General features: G+C 47.0%; 1 non-coding gene across 1 annotated transcript; it reads right to left on the bottom strand.

The window, feature by feature from the left end:
- Positions 1–9,583: 9,583 nt before the first annotated feature.
- TRNAG-CCC (transfer RNA glycine (anticodon CCC)) lies at positions 9,584–9,656 on the bottom strand. Its single transcript has one exon. It is a non-coding gene; the product is annotated as a tRNA-Gly (tRNA).

The raw sequence follows: 9,656 nt of genomic DNA, 5'->3' as shown, positions 1-9,656 counted from the left end.
AAAGCAGAGAAATTACTTTGCCGACTAAGGTCTGTCTAGTCAAGGCTATGGTTTTTCCTGTGGCCATGTATGGATGTGAGAGTTGGATTGTGAAGAAGGCTGAGCGCCGAAGAATTGATGCTTTTGAACTGTGGTGTTGGAGAAGACTCCTGAGAGTCCCTTGAACTGCAAGGAGATCCAACCAGTCCATTCTGAAGGAGATCAGCCCTGGGATTTCTTTGGAAGGAATGATGCTAAAGCTGAAACTCCAGTACTTTGTCCACCTCGTGAGAAGAGTTGACTCATTGGAAAAGACTCTGATGCTGGGAGGGATTGGGGGCAGGAGGAGAAGGGGACGACAGAGGATGAGATGGCTGGATGGCATCACGGACTCAATGGACATGAGTCTGAGTGAACTCCAGGAGTTGGTGATGGACAGGGAGGCCTGGCGTGCTGCGATTCATGGGCTCTCAAAGAGTTGGACACGACTGAGCGACTGAACTGAACTGAACTGAACTGATGATCTATTTTATCTACGTGACAGCCTGCCAAGGTCCACATCCCACCAGTAGGAACCCACCTCTCCCAAGGCTTCTTTTATAAATGTGGCCATGTGAAATTATTAAAAAAAACTATCCCTAATAGAGAAAAGCATTTAATTACCCATTACAAAAGGAAGGCTATTTTTGTTTTTAAATTTTAATTTTTCTGCTGCACTGTGTAACACCAGAATGCAAAAGCTTTTGAGAATCATGTTTCAGCAGAAATTCCATTTATCTTGCAACTGGCAAGTCCTTGGTTAGTAGGATGAACAGTGATCTCCCACAAAATGTCCATGCCAAACCTGTGAATGTGGCCTTATTTGGAAAATCTACTTGGCAGATGTAATTAAGGCTCTCCAGAGATCATCCTGCATTATCTGGTGAGCCCTGAATCCAAAAACACGTCTTTACAAAGAGGCGAGACACAGGCTGGAGAGAAAAACACACAGAGAAGGCCCTGACAGAGCCGAGGGACGCCAACAGCCGCTAGGAGCTGGAAGAGGCCAGGAACGCCATGCTGCACCACCATCCACGGCCTCCAGAGGGCGCTCAGCCAGCCGACACCGGGATTTCAGGCTTCCTGCCCCAGAACTGAAGGGGGATAACTTCCTATTGTTCTAAGTGTTGATGATTTTTTGCGACCCCACGGAAGGAAGCCCGCCAGGCTCCTCTGTCCATGGGATTCTCTAGGCAAGAACATTGGAGTGTGTTGCCATGCCCCCCTCCAGGGGATCTTCCCTACCGAGGGATCGAATCGGGGTCTCCTGCATTGCAGGCGGATTCTTTACCAGCTGAGCCACCAGGGAAGCCCCCTATTGTTCTGAGCCATCTGTAACGTCTTACAGAAGCCAGAGGAAAGCAGTACACCTCATCTCAGCATATTATCCATCCTTGTTACTGCGCTGGTCACCAGGAGGCCCTGGAGGGGGTTATATGATTCCTGTCTATCATTCCTGTCAACTCCTCTCAAGAGCAGTTTTCCATTAAAAAGTTGTAGCTGTTTTGTTTGGAACACAGGCCTGCAAATGCATTTCAACTTTGCCTCTTGAATGTTTTCCCGAGTCTCAGCTTCTTTCTCTCATTTCCTGTCTGAGTTCTTCCCATTTGGGGGTGCCCCATTGATTTCTGGAGACCTTCTCAGGCAGCAGAGAGGATCTGAGAGGCTCCACTGTGCGTGGGGTCCAGCCTTGGTCCCCAGGAGCCCTGTCCCTGTGATCCATGATGGACCTCCTCTTCACCTTTTGCCCTTGACCTGAGTGAATATTGGATTATTGGATTATTTTCTTGTACATTCTCATCTACGCAGGGAGGCTGGGTTGTCTCATAAGAAGCTGGGGAGAACTCTTTCACTGTAGATTTCTATGGATTTAGAGGAAACTCCTTTAGTCTCACAACATGGATGGATTCCCTGTCGGGCTCACTTGGTTTGGCAGGGCTGTGTGGGTCTATTGTTGATACGTAGCAGAAAAGGAAGAAGGTCATTCAACTTGGGCCTGATGGGTGGAAGGTGATGCAGGTGAGACAAAGGCAGACGAAGGCATGAGAACCAGAGACAGGAGACAGGAAGGAGGGAGAGGCTTGACCCCAGGCTGAGGTCACTGAGTCTAGCCCACCCTGCGGGCGAGGCCCGTCCAGACCTTCCCAGTTATGTGTGCTGATAAATTTCCTTTTTTGAGGGAGGTAGTTCATGGTAAGTTTCTGTGACCTACCATTGAAAGAGAACAAACTCTTAAGCAAAAATTGCCAATGATATTCTGATTGTTAAAGTTTTTTTGCCTCATAACAGGAAAGCAATAAAGCATTGGCATCTTCAAACTTTTAGTCCCATGTTCTTACATTTAAAAGGGAGCATATTTAAATTTGTCTCATGTGCCAAATGCAAGTCATGTGGAAGGTATAATCAAAAAACTCAGTAAATGATAATTTAAAATTTCACAAAATTCAGTTAAAAATGGATACAAGATTAGTGTCTTCCATTTGCTTCCCTGTTATACCAACACACTGATGTCCCCACGTGCGTGTCTTGTAGGCACAGGAAACTGAAACTCCAATCAGAAGGACTATCAGGGTGGATCTGGTGGTTTTGATGGTGGCCAATCCATGGGGGGAGCCTGGTGGGCTGCCGTCTCTGGGGTCGAGCAGAGTCGGACATGACTAAAGCGACTTAGCAGCAGCAGTAGCAGCAGCAGCAATGCATCCCTATGGTTGGTCTCAATTTAAAGATTAGTCCAAAAGTTACAAATTGACTTTTTGGTGGATACATTTTCTTGCCTCAAATCACAGGATGGCAAGTGATGTTCACAAGTTACATGCTGCTTAAAATTTGACATTTTCAAAGAAACTTGCTAGTAAGCTACTAGGTGAAACTCACTGGACACTCAGTATAAGACCTGCCCTGAAAAAAAACAGACCTGCCCTGCCCAGAGGTCATCAAGCAAAGGTTTTGATCACATCGTCCATTAGCCTGACTAATTGATGTTTTCTGGTCCCCTGGGAAGTTCACGGATGGACGCCACCGTAGGCAGCAGGCTCTCAGCCCGCAGGCTGTTCTAAGCAATTGACTCCCCAGTTGAGTGGTATCATTGCCTTAAATTAGTGACATTTGTTTCCTAACTGGTTTATGCCATTTTTTTCTTGGTACTGATTTGTATTTTAGTTAAATATCACATGAACTAATTCAATTTGAGTGAGAATAAACTTCATTCATATGAAAACTAGTTTGAAAACTTTGGAAAAACGGATCACGGTGAGTAACTCAAAACTGCTCTTATCTTCAGTGTTGGTGAGACAGTTATAACAGATGAGGGGCAAATCAGAAGAATCCTGACATCAGCACCTGAAATGCCCAAGAGCTGTAAATTTTTACTCTGTTTTAAAGAAACCAAGAGCAGATCCAGTGGAGGCTGCATTCAAGTGTGTTTTCTGCACAAAAGTCAGAAATTTCCTAGTCCATTGAGCCGTTCTCCTGAAACGGCCTGGCCTGATGTCGCGAGATGAGTGTTGACAGGCAGAATGTTTATTTCTGTCTGCGAGTAAAGTGATGTGATTCAGGTCAGCACGTCATTATTCCTAAATACTTATTTACTCACGTGGCTGCATTGGGTTTAGTCCTGGCCTGCAGGATCTTTGTTGAGTCATGTGGAATCTCACTGGGGCATGGGATCAGTAACTCCAAGGCATGTGGGATTCTTAGATCCCCAACCAGGGATTGAACCTGTGCACTGCAAGGTGGATTCTTAACTGTTGGACCACCGGGAAGTCTCTGTGTCGTTGTTCCTGATTCCCTACTTTAAGAGACTGTTTTTCCATTTGATGACTCACTCTCCACGCTGATCTCATCTGATAAGCAGGCTTCTGCCCCTCTCAGCCCTCATCTCCCTCCTGAACAGGAATCTGCAGAAATCAGCAGCGGCTGGAGGCTCACATGCCTCCTTCTTCCCCGCTCTCGGCTGTCATTTGCCTCTAGGTCAAGCTTCCACATTTTTAAAAACTGAAATACAGATGATTTACAATATGGAGCTAGTTTCAGGGGTACAGCAAAAGTGATTCAGTCATATATATATTTTTTCAGGCTATTTTCCATTAGAGGTCATTACAAGATATTGAGTATAGTTCCCTGTTGTTGTTCTAGTTGCTTCAGACCTGTCCGACTCTTTCTCGACCCCATGGACTATACCCCACTAGGCTCCTCTGTCCATGGGATTTCCCAGGCAAGAATACTTGAGAGGGTTGCAATTTCCTTCTTCAGGGAGTCTTTCCGACACAGGGATCAAACCTGCATCTCCTGCGTTGGCAGGCAGATTCTTTACCACTGAGCCGCCAGGGAAGCCCCATGGATCACTGTTCGACACACTAGATCCTCGTTGCTTATCTATTTTATTTTATTTTATTTTTTTAACATCATTACAGAGGTTTATTGAACGTCATGTATCAGTTACAGTAATTTTATATATATCATAGTAATGTAGTAATTTTCTATAAGTCTCTCACATAAAGATAGAGAGAGAGTATTCTTTCTTTTTAATTTAATTTAATTTAATTTAATTTTTTAAATAATTTTAAAATTTTTAATTCTTACATTCATTCCCAACTTATCTATTTTATATGTGGTAGTGGGTATCTGTTAATCCCATACTCCTGATTTATCCCTCCCCCTCCCTTTCCTTTTTGGTAACCATAAATTTGTGAGTCTGTTTCTGTTTAAGCCTATGCAATTTTTTTTTTTTGTCAATGGGATAACATACTTAGTATTCACAGGGGCCAGGCAGGTAACATGAGGGAGTGAAATTGTCAATTGTAAGAGCAATAGATACACTCTGCTTTCATTTTAAAAGGGCAGGGATACTCTTTACACTTACAAATAACTATACCTTTTTGTTTTGCTGTTTTTAAGTTGAAATGTGTGCTTCGCCCACTGTCTTTTGATTTTTACCTTTGCTCAAGACTTGGGTAACTAATAGGGGCAGATCCAAGTTTTTCAAGAGAAACAGATACAGTTTGGAAGGTCTACTTTAAGGAAGAAGGTGTAGGGACATCCCTGGTGGTCCAGTGGTTCAGACTTTGCCTTCCAACGCAGGGGGTGTGGATTCAGTTCCTGGTCGGGGAGCTAAGATCTCACATGCTTGCGGCCAAAACCCCAAACATGAAAAGCAGAAGCAATATTGTAACAAATTCAATAAAGACTTTAAAAATGGTCTACATCTATTCATCTATATATAAATAAACAAGTGTAATAGGAAGCACACTCATGAGCCATGCAAATACATTTTAAATGTTCTTTGTTCTGTTGAGCTGCGCAAATGTGATGGCAAATAACTCTGAGATGAAATACATTGACACACTGACGACTGTGTGCCATTCTGTAACTGGAAATGCTTATCTCTTGGGTGATCTCACTCTGCTGGTAGAATTTTGTGTGCTGTTCTGTCAGCAGCTGCGAGACTTCAAGACAAAAGTCGTGTCAGATACGCCAGCGCTTGATATAACACTTTGGATGCATAATGCATGCAACTTCAAGTACAGGTGGTTTTTCTGATTGAAGTACTGCTAGAGATTTGTGCCCTCAAACACAGGGATTTTGATAAATTCTGTTTCACACAGTTTTATAGTCGATCCGTCGTGTCCGACTCTTTGTGACCCCATGGACTATACAGTCCATGAAATTCTCCAGGCCAGAATACTGGAGTGGGTAGCCATTCCCTCCTCTAGGGGATCTTCCCAACCCAGGGATTGAACCCAGGTCTCCTGCATTGCAGGTGGATTCTTTACCAGCTGAGCCACCAGGGAAGCCCAGGAATACTGGAGTGGGCAGCCTAACCCTTCTCCAGTGGATCTTCCTAACCCAGGAATTGAACCAGGGTCTCCTGCGTTGCAGGCAGATACTTTTCCATCTGAGCTATCAGGGAAGCCCAGAAAGCCAAACATGCACCCCTAACGGATGGCAAAGGATGCCCAGCTTCGAGTGGCCCACCTACAGCTTCCTGGGGTCTGCAGCTTCCAATTAGGGCCGACTGGAAGCCTTCCCTTTCTTCCTCTACAATGCTCTCCCACCCCTCTGCCTGCCTTTGCGTCTCTGCCGGAGTTCCAGTCATGACAGTTGACCCCTTTACGTGTTCTCATTTGATTGTTTCCGTTTACCTCCATAGGCCTGAGGGGTTAAGCTGGATGGTTTGAGATTAATCCCACCCAATAAAAAGATAGAATCTAAAAATTATTAAGAAATTTCTTGATGGGAAACGAAACCTCTGTTCCTCTTCCACCCACCCTTCTGTGAATACAATCAGTATTGCTGGTAGACCAAGCTTTTTCCCTTGTTGTAAGTTCTAAGGTCAGGCCTTCCCATTAACCATCCCATGTCAGCCAGGATGCGTTAAACCACCAGAAACTAAAACCTTGGCTTAAACAACAAGCAAAGTCCGGAGGTGGTGCGCCCCTGGGTCACTGGCTCCCAGGGTTACAGTTTCACCGAGGGCCGGGGGTCCTTCCGTCGCTCCATCGTCATCCTCAGCATTGCTTGAGGAAGCATCCTTGCTTCCTCCTCAGGCTGGAAGCAAGCAGTCGGGGCACTTCTGTGAAATGCAGCTGGATGAAGAAAAGAGACCCTGCCTTCCCGTGAGACGGTCCTAGGGCAGACGAAACTTTCCCCAGAATTCCCTAGTCGGTTTGCCACTTCCTGTTGGGCAGCCTCGGGTCCTAAGCCCATTCTAGGACACTCACCTGGAGGAACAGGATTATGCTCGGTCCAGGCAGGCCCACCCTGATGGGGTGAAGTTGGTCGGCACCCCCCTACCCCCAGGGTGCCCAGTTGCCTTTGGGGAGGAGTGGCTAACTGAACCGAGCTGCGGGTGGGGAGTAGATGTTGGGAAGGAGGAGGGGGTGATGTGCCCTGGGTGGGCAGGCATCACCCCCACCCCTACCTGGTTGTACACTTTGGTTCTGTGGTGACGGAGTAATTACGATCTTTCCACACTCTGCATGGATGATGAGGGATTAGGAGGTGATGGCTAAAGGGGACGCAGGGGTTTTGAAGTTGACCGTGGTGATGACTACACAGCTGTGACTACCCGAAAAGCCATTGAATGGTGCACTCTAAATGCGTGAACTGCATGGTGTATAATTACATCTTAATGAAGCTCTTACCAAAACAACAGCCTTTGGGTTGGAATCAAATAGAGGTAATACAATGAAGAAAAGAGAACTGATTGCAGCTATTTCCTGAAGCCCCACTTTGCACCAGGATTGGTGCCTATAAGCTTCTGAGTTGTTAGACCTTAAAGATCCTCAATACCAGGTTGCCGCTCATTCGCTTCCTTGCGTGTAGCTTCTTTACAGGCAGGCACAGCAGATGCCAGTCTGGCTAGACCAGCCCTCCCCGAGGAGAGGAAGATGTCTTGGCTTCTCCATCAAGCTGAGGAATTCCTCCCCTGCTCCTCCCAGGGGCCCCTTGTGAATTCCTGCTGGGCACCACCTGACGCAGGAATGGGACCAGAGGCTCTCCTTGCCCCTGGCTGGCCCGTGGTGCTTGGAGAAAGAAGAGGCGTGTCTTCTGTCTGACGCGGGTGTGTAGCCATCGGCCCCAAGTCAGAGATGAAGCAGCATTAAGGACAGCAGCCTGGCAGCGAAGGAGACACAGACGTAAAGAACAGACTCCTGGCCTCTGTGGGAGGAGGCGAGGGTGGACGATGCGAGAGAATAGCACTGAAACACACACGGTACCATCGTACGAGAGCTGACCGGCGGGAGTTTGATGTGTGATGCAGGGCACCCCAAGCCCGTGCTCTGTGACAACCTGGAGCTGTGGGGTGGGCGGGAGGTGGAAGGGGGCTTCAGGACGGGGAGACAGGTATACCTAAGGCCGATTCATATTGATGTTTGGCAACAACCATCACAGTATTGTAAAGTAATTGTCCTCCAATTAAAAAAAACAAACACCAGCAGCCTGGGGTCCTGACACTACAGGACCCTGGGGCTCCTTTGAGCCCTGGATGGGGTTTTGTTTCCCTTTTAAGGAGCCATCTGTACATCAGCTTTTCAAAAACTTGCTTTGTAAATGACCAACTTGAGCAGCTCTACAAGGCAAGGATTCAAGGACCACTTAAACTTCTTTCCTTTTAGGTTATCTTGTAATGTTTAGAGAATACCTACAAACTTTAAAAACTAGTCACCTTCAGCAGGACACGCCACTTTACATTCTATCCCGGCTTAAACATCCAGAGCCGAACGTGCTGGCAAGGTCCGCACTGGTCACAGCTAATGGCCATAGGCTGTTTCATGTCATCATCACACAATTTGCTTAACCGTTTCCCTATTGTGTGTCCTGGCTTGTTTCCAGTTTTGTATTGTGTTGAATCGCAGTTGCTGTGCATATATTTGTGTGTGCTCGGTTATTTTTTTCTTGGAATTATTTTCTTGCATCATATTCCCAAAAGTGGAATGACTGGGTCACACCGTTCTTAGCTCCTGTTACACATTGTCCAATTTTTTTCTTAAGAAAGACAGGAACCACTATAAACTCACCAGCAGTGTATGAATGTGCTTATTTCCTTAAAGGCCTGCCAGCATTGTGCTCTATTCTTAAAAAAGAGTTATGCTAGCTTAATAGATGGGAGATTGTTTTAAGTGACATATCTGTCATTGCTGGGGTTTGAAATCCATCAGCCTGGCATGGGGCCAGGTGGCCACAGGTCAGCAGAGTTTCTAGCATGAAAAAATGTAGCTGGCCGCGCCCAGGGGAGAGTAAATAGGTCACCTGGGAGGCAGGCCCCCAGTGCCCGGAGGTCATTTCTCTTTCACAGAAGCGGCTCCTAAGGAGGCTTGTACCACATGTGGGAGGTGTCTGTTGTCCCCCGGGGTAGACTCCAAGAATTCTGAGTCTGGCCCTTCAAACTCTCCCATCCCCATCCTTAGGTGGGTAATGCGTTTGGGGCTCGTGAGACACGTCTGGATGTTAGGAAAGCGTGGGGAGAGCCCTGGGGAACCACACAGGGGCTGGGAGCACGGCTCTGCCCTTGCTTCTCTCCACCTGCATGTGTGCTGAGGTTGTGGGCCCGCTGCCTCCAACTGCATCTCTTCTCCAGCCAACAATGGCCTTCCACCCAAACTGGAGCCATTCCAGGTGTCTGAGCCCGGAGGTCCTTGCAGATGGAGTGTAATTTAACCCAGATGATGCTTGGTTGGGGGGCCCCAGAGGGCAGGGAGCTTCCTCCTGGGGCATGGCCTTAACTGTGGACATTCTCAAGATCAATCCAAGATGATCCCGACTGGAGAGGCGTCAATACACCACGGGGCTTCTCGCCTCCAGGTCTCCTGTTTCCTCTGCCTTGACGCCTTCCTCCACCTTTGCTCTTGCTAATACCTATTGTTTCAATGTCATCTTCTTCCAGAAGCTCGTTCCTGACCTCCAGTTCTGGGTTAGGAGCTGCTCTTCTGAGCTCCCATAGCATCCGGCACATACCCCTCCCTGTACTTTTAAAGAAAGATTATTTATTTGGCTGTACCAAGTCTTAGCTGCAGCATGCAGGATTTGTTGTTGTTGTTGTTGGGGGTGGCCTTGTGGGATCTAGTTTCCTGACCAGGGATTGAACCTGGGCCCCCTGCTTTGGGAGTGCAGAGTCTTAGCCACTGGACCACCAGGGA

This window comes from Ovis aries, chromosome 26 (genome assembly GCF_016772045.2).
Source record: "Ovis aries strain OAR_USU_Benz2616 breed Rambouillet chromosome 26, ARS-UI_Ramb_v3.0, whole genome shotgun sequence".
Taxonomy (NCBI): domain Eukaryota; kingdom Metazoa; phylum Chordata; class Mammalia; order Artiodactyla; family Bovidae; genus Ovis; species Ovis aries.
Note: the sequence above shows the minus strand (reverse complement) of the source record. Positions and strands in the feature narration are given on the sequence as shown.